Raw genomic sequence first — 17,227 nt, forward strand, 5'->3', positions numbered from 1 at the left:
GTGTAGATCTTAGAACACAAGATCTTTGCTGAAGGCGAGAATTTGTGAACCTCTCAGCCCTTGTACACACTGTCGGAGATTCAGATGGAATGTGTCCTATCGGACCGTTTTGTCGGATATTCCGACTGTGTGTGGTCTCCATCGGACTGTTTCCGTCGGAATATCCAACGGACCAACTTTTCCAACTTGCCGGTAAAATTTTCGGATAAAATGCTCCGATCGGACATACTCCGATCATGTGTAGCCTACTCCGACAGACAAAGTGCCACGCATGCTCAGATCAAATTCCTAGACCAAAGCTATTGGCTACTAGTCTGAACGTAGCCCCGTCATAACGAAATAATGTCATCACGTTATGTACAATCGGATTTTCCGACAACTTTGTCCAACTGTGTGTATACAACAGTTTCGGACAAAATCCGTCGGACAAAATCCAACGGATTTGGTTGTCAGAATGTCCGACCGTATGTACAAGGGCTCAGACCGAAATCAAGTAACCAAATATTAAACCTTTGATCACAAGACATTCACTGGAGGGGCATAGAGCGACATTTTCTTCAGCAAAGTCAATTTAGCAAAACCAGAACACTAAATGGCTAAAGCCATTGTAAAACCCATGGGTATTAACATTGCACTGCCCACTCCCTTTCTGTAGTTTTAACAACCTCAATTCTTCTGGGAAGGCTTACCACAAGATTTTGGAATATGTGGGAATTTTTGCAAATTCAGCCAAAAAAAAGCATTTGTGAGGTCGGGTACTGAAGTTGCTTTAACTGACAAATGCGCGGTCAAGCGACGTTGTACCCAAATAAAATGTATGTCCTTTTTTCCCCTCACAAATAGAGCTTTCTTTTGGTGGTATTTGATCGCCTCTGCAGTTTTTCATTTTTTTTTCGCTATAAACAAAAAAGGAAAAAATAAATAAAAAATTCTTACTGCTCTGCTATACCACACATCCAATAAAAAAATAACAAAAAAAAAGAAACAAAAAAAAATGTCTTTATCAATTTAGGCCAATATGTATTATGCTACATTTTTTTGGTAAATAAGTGTATATTGATTGGTTTGCACAAAAGTTATAGCGTCTACAATCTATGGGATAGATTTATGGATTTTTTTTTGTTAACTAGTAATGGCGGTGATCAGCGACACTTTTTGGGGATCAGTGACACTAATAGAGTGATCAGTGCTAAATATATGCACTGTCACTGTACTAATCACACTGGCAGGAAAAGGGTTAACATCAGGGGCAATCAAAGGGTTAAATGTGTGCCTAAAGTAGTGCAAGCTTCCCTTCTCACAGAGTGGCGATCTGCCTTGTTTTACATAGGTAGACCACTGTTCTGCCTGTGTCCCGAATGATCGGCAGGTCCTGGTGGACATTGCGTCTACTGGATTCGCTGATTGGCTCCCATTGTGTCCAATCACAACGGAAGCGGGTAGCCAACGGCATGCGTATGCGCCCCCCCCGGACCCAAAAGTGCAGGATCACGTATAGGGATATGATCCTGCCCAGGGGAGCTGCCTTGCCGCCATATATTTACAGTATACAGTCAGCAAGCAGTTAAAAATACCCAGACCATAGGTGGCATTCCAGTTTATACCAAAGGAGTCCAAAAGGGTTGAGGTCAGGGCTTGGTGCAGGTCACTCCAACTCTTCCACACCAAACTGATCAAACCATGTCTTTATGGTACTGGCTTTGTACACAGGGACACAGTCATGCTGGAACAGAAGAGAATCTTCCCAACTGTTACACCAAGGATGGACATGCACAATTGTCAAAAATGTCTCTGTTGTAACATTAACAGTAGTAGTCTTCTCTGGAAACACCTAAACTCAGTCATCTGTAGGAGTCCCCACATACTTTTGGCCTTATAGTGTAGGTGAGATGGTTAGGTGTTGTGATATGAAAATATCGAAGTGAGTTAATATCACAGAAATGTTATATATTTTATAAAAGTAGACGGTAGATATGTTAAGCCAATAGTCAGAAAGCTTGGACAAATGTTCACAATTTAGAATTTGAAAAGATGGCTCCGTCCTGCAGACTTAATTTAAAATCTGGCTAAGTGTCAGAAAGTTTCTAAAAAAAAGTTTTTGTTGATAGGTAGTTTCTTGCCGTTTCTTTCCTGGGAAGGAAGCGGCAAGCCATCAAAGGGTCTGTTGAGAATTTGCTGCTGCTGATCTCTGAACTGTCAAAAACATTTGTAGTCAGAGTCTTCAAGCGGGAAATGCGATACTCCTGAGAACCTAGGCCTGAGGTGTGCCTTGGCCTAGCTGGTCAGTATGCCTGAGAAGAGGGCATACCCTGAATGTAAGAATAAGTACAAAAATACTAAGAGAATGTATGAAGCTGGGGAACGGGTGGGTGGGAACCCAGAAAACCTAGCGACACTGGCCCTGACAGAGGAGGAGGTTTAAATAGCCCTCTCAGGCTCCTCCTACAAATACAGGCTGGCCTGCGGCCAGCCTTACAACTTGTAGTCAGAGTCTTCAAGCGGGAAATGCGATACTCCTGAGAACCTAGGCCTGAGGTGTGCCTTGGCCTAGCTGGTCAGTATGCCTGAGAAGAGGGCATACCCTGAATGTAAGAATAAGTACAAAAATACTAAGAGAATGTATGAAGCTGGGGAACGGGTGGGTGGGAACCCAGAAAACCTAGCGACACTGGCCCTGACAGAGGAGGAGGTTTAAATAGCCCTCTCAGGCTCCTCCTACAAATACAGGCTGGCCTGCGGCCAGCCTTACAACTTGTAGTCAGAGTCTTCAAGCGGGAAATGCGATACTCCTGAGAACCTAGGCCTGAGGTGTGCCTTGGCCTAGCTGGTCAGTATGCCTGAGAAGAGGACAAAAAGACACAAAATTTAGGTGAAGAAGGGAAGGTAAAGAACCATCATGGATAAAGGTGTGCTCCCGGATGGCAGCAGTACGTATCCAGCAAGTAACCGGTAAGTGTTCGCAGTGGCAAGAGAACACACCGACTCCTGACTTGGCGATGAGAAGGAACCACCTATCAAACCTTTGACGCTTCCCCGAACCCATGACGCTTCCCCCGAACCCGTGACGCTTCCCCAAATCCAACTGAACATCCCCTGAAAGATTGAATTGAGCCGGATGCCCGTGACACCCAGACCCGAGAATGAACTGCTTGTGAAATGAGAGGATACGTGGGGGGAAAGGAACAAGGCCTGGCCCAAGGAAAACCCCTGCAAAAGATGGCAAAATACCTCAATGAACACCAGTGAAATAGCCCAGAGACATACCCCCCAAGAGGGTGAGTGGCAAAAAGATCACTAGCAGGAGTGCTAAAAGCTAGAAACCTGATGGATGTGACGGAGTAAGTGGATAAGGCCCATGCCCATGGCAATAATACCGTCAACCAGGAGAAACCATACCGGACGCAGGACCCCGGTCCCACCGGATACGATCGGGTCATGCTACAGCCTGAACCCAACAGCTGGGACAGAATCCTGAACCAAGGAGGGCCAGACTCCCTCCCGGGGAAATAGTCCCCATGGCATGATACAGACATACCCAAGCCCCCCCTACTTGGAACAAGCTGGGGATCGGAAAAGACGACTGGACTGATGTCCCTAAATGGAACTACAGGCAATAAGTTCAAACAAGATCAGAGCGAGAGTGGAATCCAAAACCATTAAGACATCTACCCAACCTACCCCCCCCCCCAAGGCCGTCACAGGGATGTGGCTTAACAAACACCCTGAGAGACTATACACCCCTGGGCAGTAACCAGGGCCTCAACACAACAGGACATCAACTGAAGGAAATTTTGTTTTTGACTGCTTCTGACCCAAGGGTGAGCCCAGTGGTGAAATGACATCAGCACCAATCAACTAGCCTCCAACAACGACCGGGCTGAAGGAAGTGATAGCAAGCATGGATGACATCGGTATGGATGCCAAGACGGCCCGACCTGAAACACAAACTAGAGAAATGACAGACAACCAGACATGAGAACAACAATACCCCCCTGCCTAACTAAGAATGAAACATGAGCAGAAAATTAAGACCACTGCGCGTAAAAGAACCTGACGGACGGACCCCCCCACCCACATGTAAGTGGTAAGTGAGCCCGAGTAACCTGCAGTGCAGAGACAGGTAATCAACTGAAAACTCAGGGCTAGTGTACCCACAGGCAATGGTGGGTAGTCGTATAAATGTGGTGAATGAACATGCAACGTATGACGTATGGTATACGGGCGAGAAGATTGTGGACAACAACCAATTAATAACGAAACCTCAGCCCGTATGGATCTATAGACGTGACAGATCCTGACGTGTGAGCCCTAACTACCTAACCCAGGAACAAAACATGACACAGACACGATGGGACATGACAACCAACAAAGACGAGCAACACTGAGACAGAAAACGCTGAGACAGAAAACGCTGAGACAGAAAACGCTGAGACAGAAACACAGCACGCCATGATGAAAAACACCATGCCAGAAAATGCTGAAACTTAATGCAGAAGCAGAAACGTAGTGACAAACAACCAAGACCGATACGCTGAGGCATAACTGAAATGCCAGAAATCCTGGGGCAGAAATGCTATAAAAGAAAAACTGAGACAGTGAAGCAACAGCAGAATCCTGGCCAGTAATGCAAAGCCCAAAAACACGCTGAGACTGAATGCAGAGACAGAAACGCCATGACAGAAATCTTGGTCCAGAAACGCCATGACAGAAACCCTGGTTCAGAACGCCATGACAGAAATCCTGGTTCAGAACGCCATGACAGAAATCCTGGTTCAGAACGCCATGACAGAAATCATGGTTCAGAACGCCGCAGATAAACCATCTATAAACCAAAAATCGTGCAAATAGCAAAAAATAAATACATATATACATATCTAATATATATATATATATATATATATATATATATATATATATATCCATACACACAAACACATGTATCTGTGCAGACAACTATGCAGTGTACTATGCAAAAAATTTAAAATCAATTTATGGCCACAGATTAGCATATACAATAGTCGCTTCATCCATATCCATATGCAGCTTCAAATGCAGTTGGATCATGATCAAAAGAAGGTGCCACTACTACCTTCACAATAGCTCTCCCAGTAATATTACTCACGATCGTATCATTCGAAGGTATGACGACTTTCCGAATGATTATTAAACACAATCATATACTCCCAGGTCTGAGCACCAAATCAAGAAAACTTTCATTGCGCAATGATTACCATTCCTGCGTGCTACACACATAACCATGACTGCCAAGTAACGCATTCAAACAATCAGCTGGAAGGAGGTGTTCCCCACACAGGCTTCCCTGCCAGCTGTGATCACGAAGGTTCCAAACGGGTAACGTCACTGGCTCCAATCATACATTGAGCAGTCACTGCAATAGAAAACAGAAGTCCTGGGGCAGAAAGCCACGACAGACATGCCGGGGCAGAACGCTAAGACAGTGAGCCTGCAGCAAAAGACAAAAAGAATAGGCGCAGGGCGGGCATGACTGGGTTAACAGTGGAAGAATGGAAAGCAAGAGGAGGGGCTTAGGTGCCGAGGGGGACGGGCTGGGGCAGAGCTAATTTATACTCCCGCTGCATCATGGGAGTTTAACAGAAGGTCAGGGGAAAAAGTTCATACAGCATGGCGTCGGTGGAGCTGCTCATGGCGCGGCTGAGGGAACAAGCGGCGGAGCGGGGGGATGGATGGTTGCAGGACACCTTGGGGGGTCTATTGCGGATGCCTGCAGAGGAGCTCGACGGGGAGGTGAGGAGCGGCACTAGGACACGCCGCTCGCGGCCGCCCGTACGTTTTTCTCCGGCCCGAGAGGGGGGGGGGCAGGGCGGGTGGCGGGCGGCGGTTCTGCGGCACGGGCGACAGCGCCCCCGGCCAAGCGGCAAGCGGCGGACTTTAACAGCTCCCCTATCACTGATCCCAGGATGGCTGGGGTGGCCACGCGGGGGAGGCGAGGTGCGGAGGCAATGGCGGCCATGAACAGAAGGAGGGGTGAGTCGCAGAGCGCTGGCTCCGCCCCCCCGGACGAATTCCAGAGCGATGGTGGAGGGTGTCAGCAGAGAGAGAGCTGGGGTCCCTGGGCTTGTTGCTGCAGCGGCAGGGGATGCTCCACGGATGGCCAGAGGACGGATGGGACCGGCGGAGACCAGAGCGGAGGCAGCCAGGTCCGTGGCACCATGCGCCAGATCTGGCAAAGCTGTCCACAAGTCGCTGGGGGGGCACGCAGCGCGCAGGAGGAGTCGCATGACCGCGGCTGCAGCGGCATCCAGGTCCGAGCTACCTGGAGGGCCGTCGTCTTCAGAGGATAAGGAGTTGGAGCTGCGGGACGAGGATGACTCGGCGGGGGTGGACGAGCCGGCCCCCACTTCCAGGAGTCGGCTGATGGGGCGTCACCTGTGCAGCCTGGTAAGTCCCCTATACATGTGTCTGTTGCGTGTGATTCGGGTGCTACGAGGGGTGGGGGACGTGTGTGTGGGGAGGCTGGGTGTGATGGTACAGCGGGGCTTGGGGGTGACTCTGCGGGTTTGCTGGGGTTTTTGGCGGGGATTAAGGATTTGGTAACCAGGTTTGAGCAGGGTGCGAGGGCTGTGGCTGGGCCGGCGGCTGCGTGGGTTCCGGAGTCCGTGGGGGCGGTCGGGACAGGCGCTACGGTGGCCCCGCCGGTTGTGGAACCTTTGCCTGGTGGAAGCGCGGCGACTGGGGTGGTGGGGGCGGCGACGGCGCCCCCGGTTGGAGAGAAGGTTGCAAATGCGGCCGAAAAACCCGGTCGGCGGGACATTACGAGGTTGGCGGACGCGGCCAGTTGTGAGGTCTACGTTTGTTTTGAGGGGCCGTTGGGGGCTCATCTGAAACAGGAGGTGCAGGAGAAGTTGTGGAAGGGTGAGTATGTGGAGATATTCTCCCTTCTGCCTCTGGAGAAGTTCAACCTGGATAGGGTGAAGCCGGATGACTCCAAGAAGGAGGATGAGGAAAAGTGTAGGTATAGGTTGATACCGCGAACGTTTTCCAATTGGCTACAGGCGTTCGCTATCATGGAGAGTGTCATAGGCGAAAAGCACCCCGAACATTGTTCGGCGCTTTTCTGTTATCAGGATGCCATAGGGGAGGCCTACCGGGTCTATGGTGGAACGGCTTGGCTTCGTTATGACGAACAGTTCAGGCAGCGGCGAGCCGTGCGACCGGCGCTTCGGTGGGACCACAAGGACATCAGCTTGTGGATGCGATTGATGACGACAGCGAGGGCCCCGGGGCAGTTTTTTCAGGGGGGGGGGGGGCGGCGGACCTTCGTCCCCAGGACAGTCGGTGTGTTGGCAATACAACTCCGGGGTGTGTAAGTTTGGGAGCAGCTGCAGATTTAAACATGAGTGTTCTGGATGCGGCGGATCACACCCGGTGTAGTGTCACATTTTGCTGCCTATCACAGGATGCTGCGGAAGTGACGTTGCCGCCAGAAATTGCGTACTGCGCATGCGCGATGCGTTCCAAACACTCGCGCCGTGCGTTCCAACATAGTTTCGGCAATACAGTTAAGCGAAACCATCACATAATGTTACGGAAGTGATGTTACACACAACACAAACACTGGGCCGTACGTTACAACACTAATACTTCCCTTGTTACCTAGTAGGTTTTGCATTGCTGGGACTTGTAGTGCCTATCCTGAGCTACATTCTTCATTGAAGCTCGGGGATAGGGATGAGGACACTGAAAATTGAAGCTCGGGGATAAGGATGACACTGAACATTGAAGCATGTAGCTCAGGATAGGCACTACAAGTCCCAGCAATGCAAAACCTACTAGGTAACAAGGGAAGTATTAGTGTTGTAACGTACGGCCCAGTGTTTGTGTTGTGTGTAACATCACTGCCGTAACATTATGTGATGGTTTCGCTTAACTGTATTGCCGAAACTATGTTGGAACGCAAGGCGCGAGTGTTTGGAACGCATCGCGCATGCGCAGTACGCAATTTCTGGCGGCAACGTCACTTCCGCAGCATCCTGTGATAGGCAGCAAAATGTGACACTACACCGGCGTCCAGATGCTTTAAACAAGGGAAGGGCTGCCCTGGAGAAGCTAACAACAAGAGGGAGGACCCCGGTGATGGTGGAAAGGATGCGGCCATTTCTCGGTAGGTATCCCAATAGGGCGGCGGCTCAGATTTTGGAATTGGGTTTTGCGCAAGGTTTTCGGATTCCTTGTTCGCTGGCAGTAGTTCCCCCGTTGGCACCCAATCTAAAGTCAGCGCTGCAACATTCGGAGGTGGTTTCTGAGAAACTGCGGAAGGAAGTTGCGTTGGGTAAGATGAGTGGCCCCTTTTCAACCCCTCCTTGGCCGGACTTGGTGGTGTCTCCGCTGGGTGTGGTGCCCAAGAAGGAGCCTAATAAGTTTAGGCTCATACATCACCTATCCTTTCCTAAGGGCGGGTCGGTTAATGATGCGATCGACCAGGAGGCGTGCTCGGTGTCATATACGTCGTTTGATGCGGCGGTGCGCTGGGTGCGAAAGTACGGAAAGGGGGCGCTGATGGCCAAGGCAGATGTGGAATCGGCCTTTCGGTTATTGCCGGTTCATCCAGACAGTTTCCGTTTGTTGGGGTGCCATTGGGCTGAACGGTTTCTACGTTGACCAATGCTTGCCGATGGGTTGTTCGATTTCGTGCGCGTTGTTCGAACAATTCAGTTCCTTCGTGGAATGGGTGGTGCGGGATGTGTCCGGGGTGAATTCAATCATTCACTACCTGGACGATTTCTTGTGTATAGGGCTGGCGGGTTCTAAGCTATGTGCGATTTTGTTGGCAACATTACAACATGTGGCGGGCAGGTTTGGCATTCCGCTGGCCCCGGACAAGATGGAGGGACCTCGCTCGGTCATCACGTTCTTGGGCATTGTCCTTGATTCCGAGGCCATGGAATGCCAGTTGCCGGAAGGTAAGCTGGTGGACTTGCGAAGGAAGATTGCTGGGTTGTTGGGTGCGAAAAAAGTTCAGTTGCGGGTTTTGCAATCAGTGTTGGGCAAGCTCAATTTTGCTTGCCGTATTCTGCCGATGGGGCGAGTTTTTAGCCGTAGGTTGGCGGCTAGTACTGCGGGTGTTCGGTCTCCTGCGCATTTTGTGCGTTTGGTGCGGTCACACAAGGAAGACTTGCAGGTGTGGAACACCTTCCTAGAGTCTTTCAATGGTAGAGCTATGTGGATGTCAGGTCCGGTCAGCAATTTTGACCTGGAGCTTTTCACAGATGCTGCAGGTGCTTCGGGTTTTGGTGCCTTTTTCCAGGGATGCTGGAGTGCTGGCCCGTGGCCCCCTTCTTGGGTGTCTGCGGGATACACCAAAAATTTGGTTTTACTGGAACTGTTCCCGGTGGTTCTGGCGGTGGAGCTGTGGGGTGCAACGTTTAAGGCCTTGAAGTTACGTTTTCATGTAGACAACATTGGGGTGGTGCAGGTTCTCAACAGGACTTTGTTATCGTCACCGCCGGTTGTGCGGTTGTTGCGACATTTGGTGTTGCGTTGTCTCCAAATGAATATTTCCCTTATGCAGTGCACCTCCCGGGTGTGGAGAATGTGGTGGCGGATGCTCTTTCACGGTTCCAGTGGGAGAGATTTCAGGAGTTGGCGCCAGCTGCAGATCTGCATGGCAGGGTTGTGGGAGATAGCTGTGGGTGAGTCTCTGGAGGGGAGTTGAACGGTTTTAGGGTTGGTGGCTGCAGGTGTGCTGACCGGGGGGGGGGGAAATTTCCCGTCCTTGGGAGTGGTATGGGGGAGTGACGTAGGTATGTCGTAAATCAAACTGCAAACTCTTCGTTTTCGGTTGGTGTTTGTTTTCGGGCATTGGAGGCGATAGTTGGAGTTTCGTTAGCTGCTACCGGATGCTGTTTGTGTTGGCGTATGGAAAACTTTTGGGTTGGGTTAAGTTGTCATGGCCAGTGGGGTGGTCTCGGGGAGTTTGGTGGATGGTTGCAGTGCTGGTACACACTACAGGGTGCATAGTTATGCAAAAAAAACAAAACAAAACAAACAAAAAAAAACCATGGCTGGGAAACTGTAGAGGGATTGTCCTTACTTAATGGTTGCATGGGGCTGCACTGGGGCGGGGTATGGTTGGTGTGTTTTTTTTGTGTTTGGGGATCGTAAGGGGTTTAAGGCTAAAATGGTTTGGGAGTTGGAGTGGTTTGTCATGCATGGTTTCTCTGTTTTCTTCTATTTTCAGATTCAGCAAAGGGTTTGGTCTGGATAATGGGCCATTCCTATGTTTGCTGGGGGGGCACGGAGGGGTGATGCCAGGAGGGGGGGGCAGACAGTTGGGATTTGCACGGCGGGAGGTCTGCATCAAATGGTTCGGCTTTCCTGGTATGTTATGGGGGAGGTTGGTTTCGGAGGTTCACCGTTTTGCGCTCAGGGATAGGCCCCCGGATGTTTTAGTCATTCATGCCGGGGGTAATGACCTAGGGTCGCGATCTATGATTGACCTTACTAGGGACATTAAAGTGGATGTGGGGCAGTTGATGACCGATTTTCCTAAAACGGTCATTGTCTGGTCGGACATGGTGGCCCGCACGTCATGGCGGTTTGCCAGGTCCGTGGAGGGAGTTAATAGGGCAAGGAAGAAGGTGAACAGAGCGGTGAGCAACTTTATGGTTAGGAACGGAGGTCTGGCCATCCGCCATTTGGAGCTCGAGTTTGAGACCTGGAGGTATCTGCGTGCTGATGGAGTACACCTGAATGATGTGGGCATTGACCTATGGACTCTGGGCCTGCAGGAGGGCATAGAAAGAGCGCTCCGGGTGTGGCAGGGCATTTGGGAATAAGTAGGTTACTCCCTCATGATGTGGCGGGTGTTGGTCTGTGCAGGGGAAGGATATATGGCAAAAGAAAAGTTTAGGAACTATCGCTGGATGGCTCCTGATGGTGGTTTCCGGACAACTAAGGTTAGACGGAAAGTGTTATGGGGCACTGCGGACAGTGTTTGTCTCTGAGCCTGCTTGTCGGCTTGAGGCCTAATATTACACTTGGAGAGGGACCGCAGTGCCAGTTGGTTATTTGTTTTGGAGGTTACAAAAAGTGCCTGCACAGACCAATGCCAGATAGTATTTATAACTGAAGTTTTATATTCATACAGAATTTTATTGGATTTATTTGTTATTTGTTATTTAAATAAAGTAGGCCGCTACGGCCTTTGTTACTCCAACTCGGTGTTGTCTCAAGTTAATGGGTGAAAAAGAGGGGTAAGTTGGGGGTTGGAATGATTCGTATCTGGTATACAACAGTCAAGGCATCCAGGGACATAACACTATTCCAGACATGCTGGACAGAATGCTGTGACTGAAAAGCTACAGGAGATGCTGCACAAAATGCTGTGATGGAAATGCTGCAAAGAACGCTGTGACGGAAATGCTGCACAGAACACTGTGACAGAAAAGCCGCACAGAACGCTGCGACAGAAAAGCCGCACAGAACGCTGCGACAGAAAAGCCGCACAGAACGCCGTGATGGAAACGCAGCACAGAACGCCGTGACGGAAACGCAGCACAGAACGCCGTGACGGAAACGCAGCACAGAACGCCGTGATGGAAACGCAGCACAGAGCGCCGTGACGGAAACGCAGCACAGAACGCCGTGACGGAAACGCAGCACAGAACGCCGTGACGGAAACGCAGCACAGAAACGCCGTGACGGAAACGCAGCACAGAACGCCGTGACGGAAACGCAGCACAGAACGCCGTGACGGAAACGCAGCACAGAACGCCGTGACGGAAACGCAGCACAGAACGCCGTGATGGAAACGCCGCACAGAACGCTGTGACGGAAAATCCAGACAGAACGCTGAGACAGAACGCTGGACAGAAACCCGTGACGGAAATGCTAGACTGAGCGCTGTGACAGAAATGTCACGTGGAGCTCAGATGGGGGGGGGGAAAGACCCGCCACGTGGAGCTCAGGCGGGTGGAGAGACCCGCCACGTGGAGCCGGCGCGGCCGATTACCCCCCCACCCCCACGAGGAGAAACGGCGGGTGCTCCGTACCTGCGAGGGGAGAGGGGGAGCTGGCGGCGGCCGACTATCTCCACCTCCCCTCACCAGGAGAAATGTATCTGAGACCCACCAAGCGTGTGGCTCCCTGAGGGAATGAAGGATGGAGAGAGGAGCTGGCGGGCGAACCCCAGGCGGGTGGCTCCCTCGTGCAGCCACACGCAAGGGGAGTAGGTGAACAACCCCCCTCCTAATGAGAGGTGGAACATGACGGAAGGACGCCCCCCCTCTCCCCCCGGCATGAGCACCAGAACTCCTTAGGGGACCATCAAAATAATTATTTAGACCTCGCCCACGTCAGTCATGCAGTGTTATAGCCTGATGCGATCAGGATGATAACCCTGACGAGCCATCAGAACAGACTGCGCCATATGACCTATGACCAGTGGCGGCTGGTGGTATACTTTTTTCGGGGGGGGGGCAGCATTCCTTCTTCCCCCTCCCCCCACCTGGACAGTCTGTCGGGTGGTCTTCCGCACCCACCCTAGACGGTCGATTGATCGATTGGTCCCTGCACTTACCCCATCTAGTTCATAGACTTCCTCCGGGTGGCGTGCTTCTGCGTCTCCTCCTTCCTCGGCTTCACAGCAGCTTCCCCTGCATCTTCTCGCTCCTCTTCCGCAACGGCCAATAGGATCGCTTCTCCCCAGCCAGTCAGGTCTCAGGACCTGAGCCGGGATGGGCCAGGAGGAGAAGCAGGAAGACAATAGTGAATATAAATTTGCTATTGTCACACACTGGAAGAGCCCACTCATTTTTTAAGCCAATTAGAGCCCAGGTTCTAATCATGTGCTTCTAAAAAAAAACAAAAAAAACCCTCTTAATGGAATCCATGCATCCGACGCCCTGCATGTAAATTAGGGGCCGGGCACAGGGATTAAGATGGCAGCGCTCCTGCACCTCATATGGAAGGGCCACCGCTGCCTTTGACCACTTCAGGAGGCCAGAGCCATCCTCACAGCAAGTGAGGTAACACCTCCAAAAGTGATTGATCAAAGGGGATAAGTCCAGCCAAAATCCAAACCTTTAGAAATGGAGCATTTATTTTGGTGGTATTTAATCAGTGCTGGGTTTTTTATTTTTTGCTAAAAAAAAATGAAAAAAGACCGAAAATGTTGGGGGAAAAAAAAAGGGTTTTCTTAGTTTATGTCAGTAAATTTTGTAAATAAGTAATTTTTTTTCCTTTACTGATGTGCGCTGATGAGGTGGCACTGATGAGGCGGCACTTATGGGCACTGATTAGGTGGCATTAATATGCCGCACTGATAGAGGGCACTGGTGGGCAATGGTAGGCAGCATGATTGGTGTCACTGATGGACACTGATTGGCATTTCTGGGGCTGTACTGTAATTAGGGCACTGATGATCAGGGCATTGATTACCTGTACAGGTCTCCCCTGTGAGGAGATGCCACTGATTGTCTCTCATCGCAAACATGCTCTGTCAGTGTGAGGTGAGGAGAGCTGATAAATGGCGCTTCTTTGATTACATGTGACACAGTTGATCACATGGGTAAAGAGTGAATTTTTACTTTTTTTTAACTGATTTATATGCAGTGCAAGTTTATGCGCCTTTGTGTACAGGCCTTTTAAAAATAATGTGCAGAATTTAGATCAGTCAAAAAAAGCCTGAAGGCCTAAAAAAAAGTAGCATTTTAGGCATCCTTTGTGCAAGAGAACTAAAGCCTGGCACACACCACTATTTTTTTTTTTCGTTCAAAAACAACAGCACTCACCCTTGGTGTTGTTTTGTGTTCTGACAGGGGGTTGGCCCCTGAACAGAACACCCTGGTCAGTGCTTCCAGCCATTAGCTGAGAGCGCTGATCGGGTGCCGGTTGGCTGCTGGTTTTCCAGCATGCTCGTCCGACAGAAGCCTGCCAAACGGCCAGGTTCTGTCACACCAGCTGCCTTACACAAGGGTTGAATGTCGGCCAGTGTGTATGGGGCTTTAGGCATCCACCAATCATGTTATTCAAGGATTTGTGTATTTTCAAAGTAGTCCTTTAAGTCACATGAACAGACCCTATCTAAGCCGAATGTTAATTTTTACGATTTTGTCTTTTTTTTTTTTTATTGGTTGATTCCCCCGTAACATACTTAGCTCTCCATGCCCCTTTTATTCAACAATAGCTTAGAATTAGCCTTAAAAGATGGGCAGGAAAAAAAATAGCTAGTTTTACCTCCCATAGATTTGAATGGCGTTCAGCGCTAAGTTCAGGGTTTGTAAACTTCCTGCTGGGTTTACCGAATATTGATTTATCACTAGTTCTAACCCTTCTCCAAAACTTAAAAAACAAGTTTTACCTTTCCCTACACTTTAACGAGGTGGAAAAAAAAGGACACGTGTTCATCTAATTCAACCTCGTAAATTATGGCAGTTTTGTGGCAAGCAAAAAATAAGTCATTATGTAAATCTGGCAATTCAGTAGGATTTATTGGCGTCACACGCTATGCTTTCTTAAGATCACAATAACTCAGAATGTTAAAGAACTGGAATTATTATTTCCAATGCGTATAGTGTGTTTCTGCAGGTACACTGTGGAGTTAATGATTCGTGAGTAATTCTACACTACCTGGACTTTAACCCATCAGAATCTCCTAAATTGCTCTAGGTTAGGTTATCATTCTGGCTGAACTTCAGGTTTGTACACACTTCCGAGGAGAAGTGGTGTCTCTTGGGTGAATGTGGGTCAAAGTGAAGCAGTATTATAGGAAGGATTCTGTCATTTGGCCTCAACCTCATCTTTGCTCCATCCTTGTTTTAGGTTCTTTACTGAGGAACTTATGTTTTCATTCATGAGAAGATACAATGAAGAGGGAATATGATCACTTTGTATAAATACATTAAGAATGTCACATAGCACATCTGTGTACTCAGTAGACTGGGTGCACATGCCATGGCCTAGCAATGCCCAGATGAATGCTAAAAGGTCCATCAAAAATACATAAAAGGTCCATTTATGCCCACTTACAATCAATAGTGGTGTCTCTCTCTCCTGGGTGAATGTGGATCACAGGGAAGTGATGTCATAATGCCATGTTATGTGAAATAAGGAGCTGCTCTGCTATTTGGTATTTACTACACTGGACCTCCTCTTTGCCCCATACTTGTCCTGGGTCCTTTACTCAGGAACTCATATTTTCAGCCTGGTGGCAAAGAGCCATTCAAGGGGGAATATGGTGGTCACCTTGTATAAATACATAAAGGGTCCATCAGGGGCATTGCTAGACCATGGCATGTCCACTTGATTTACTGAGTACCCAGATGTCCTCTGGAATATTTTTCATCATTCTGGGAATGCACATTTCCCAAGAGTAGTTGTGTTTATCCTCGGTAGATGTGGGTCACAGTGAAGTAAAGTCATAGCGCCATGTTATGTGGTATAAGTAACTGCTCTCCTATTTGGTCTTTACTACACTGGACCTCATCTTTGCCCCATCCTTATTCTGGGCCCTTTACTAAGAAGCTGATATTTTCTTGTCTGAGAAGAGGAAATCAATAGATGGAATATGATCACATTGTATTAATACAGAAACAGTCCATTGGGGCGTTGCTAGACCATGGCACCCAGAGCATGTGCCCCAGGTCTTCTACTGAGTGCCCCAGGTGCCCAATGCAATAGTTGCTATCATCCTAAGTATGCCCATTTCCCAGAAGTGGTGGTGTCTCTCCTAGATGAATTTGGGTCACAATGAAGCAATGTCATAGTGTTGTGTCATGTGGAACGCCTTTGCCATTTGGTCTTTACTACACCAAACCTCATCTTTGCCCTAACTTTGTTTTGGGTGCTTTACTCAGCAATTGATATTTTTGTCCTAAGAAGAAGCAATCAAGGTGAGATATGGACACCATACACAAATGCATAAAGGTTCATTAGGGGCAATGCTGGGCCCAAATTCGCAGGGCATGAGCCCAAGATCTTCTACCAAGTGTCCCAGGTGTCCTCTGAAATAGTTTCTATCATCCCAAGTATGCACATTTCCAAGAAGGAGTGATGCCTCTCCTGGGTGAATTTGGGCCGCAGTAAAGCAATGTTATAGTGCCATGTAATGTGAAACAAGGAATCACTCTGCCATTTTGTCTTTACTACACTTGACCTTGTGTTTGACCCATCCTTGTCAAGTACCCATCATGGGAATTGCTAGACCATGGCACATGCCCCCATTCTACTAGGTACCCCAGATGTAATCTGTAATAGTTTCCATTGTGACGGACTCTGGACACCTGGACTGAGTATCTCTGGCAAGAAGCTGCTTCCCAAGCTCTGGAACACGAGACCCATGAATCTGGCTATAGTTATCCCAAGAACTAGGCAACACCAGTTTTGGAGAAAATCTGAATAAGAACTTGAGAAGAACACCCCCCCTCCTGATCATATTACCCTAATAATACAAACTGCACACATAGTTACAAAATTACATAATAGGTGAGGTTAAAAAAGTCCAAGTTCTACCTATATGTGTGATTATATGTCAGTATTACATTGTATATCCCTGTATGTTGTGGTCGTTCTAATAGTTTTTTAAACTATTGATGCTCCCTGCGGATACCACTGCATGCGGAAGGGATTCCACATCCTTGCTGCTCTTACTGTAAAGAACCCTCTATGTAATTTAAGGTTAAACCTCTTTTCTTCTAATTTGAATGAGTGACCACTTCAGCCCCGGAAGATTTGGCCGCTGAATGACCGGGCCATTTTTTGAGATTCGGCACTGCATCGATTTAACTGACAATATCACGGTCTTGCGACACTGTACCCAAACAAAATTGACGTCCTTTTTTCCCCACAAATAGAGCTTTCTTTTGGTGGTATTTGATTGCCCCTGTGGTTTTTATTTTTTGCGCTATAAGCAAAAAAAGAGTGCCAATTTAAAAAAAATAACAAATAATTTTTTACTTTTTGCTATAATAAATATCCCCCAAAAATATATAAAGAAACATTTTTTTCCCTGAGCTTATGTTGATATATATTCTTGTACATATTTATGGTAAAAAATAAATAAATATCGCAATAAGCGTATATTGATTGGTTTGCGCAAAAGTTATAGCATATACAAAATAGGGGATAGTTTATGGCATTTCTATTATTATTTTTTTTTTTTACTAGTAATGGAGGCGATCTGCAATTTTTATTGTGACTGCGACATTATGGCGGACACATCGCACAATTTTGATACATTTTTGGGACC

General features: G+C 48.4%; 1 protein-coding gene across 1 annotated transcript in view; it reads right to left on the reverse strand.

Annotated features, from left to right (window-relative positions):
• The window catches only part of LOC143961418 (very-long-chain 3-oxoacyl-CoA reductase-like), an 86,229-nt gene that overhangs the window by 37,565 nt on the left and 31,437 nt on the right, over positions 1–17,227 (reverse strand). The gene's annotated exons all lie outside the window — the stretch shown is intronic.

Source organism: Lithobates pipiens, unplaced genomic scaffold, assembly GCF_037356315.1.
Source record: "Lithobates pipiens isolate NorthernLeopardFrog02 unplaced genomic scaffold, aLitPip1_a1.2 Scaffold_8, whole genome shotgun sequence".
Classification (NCBI taxonomy): Eukaryota; Metazoa; Chordata; class Amphibia; order Anura; family Ranidae; genus Lithobates; species Lithobates pipiens.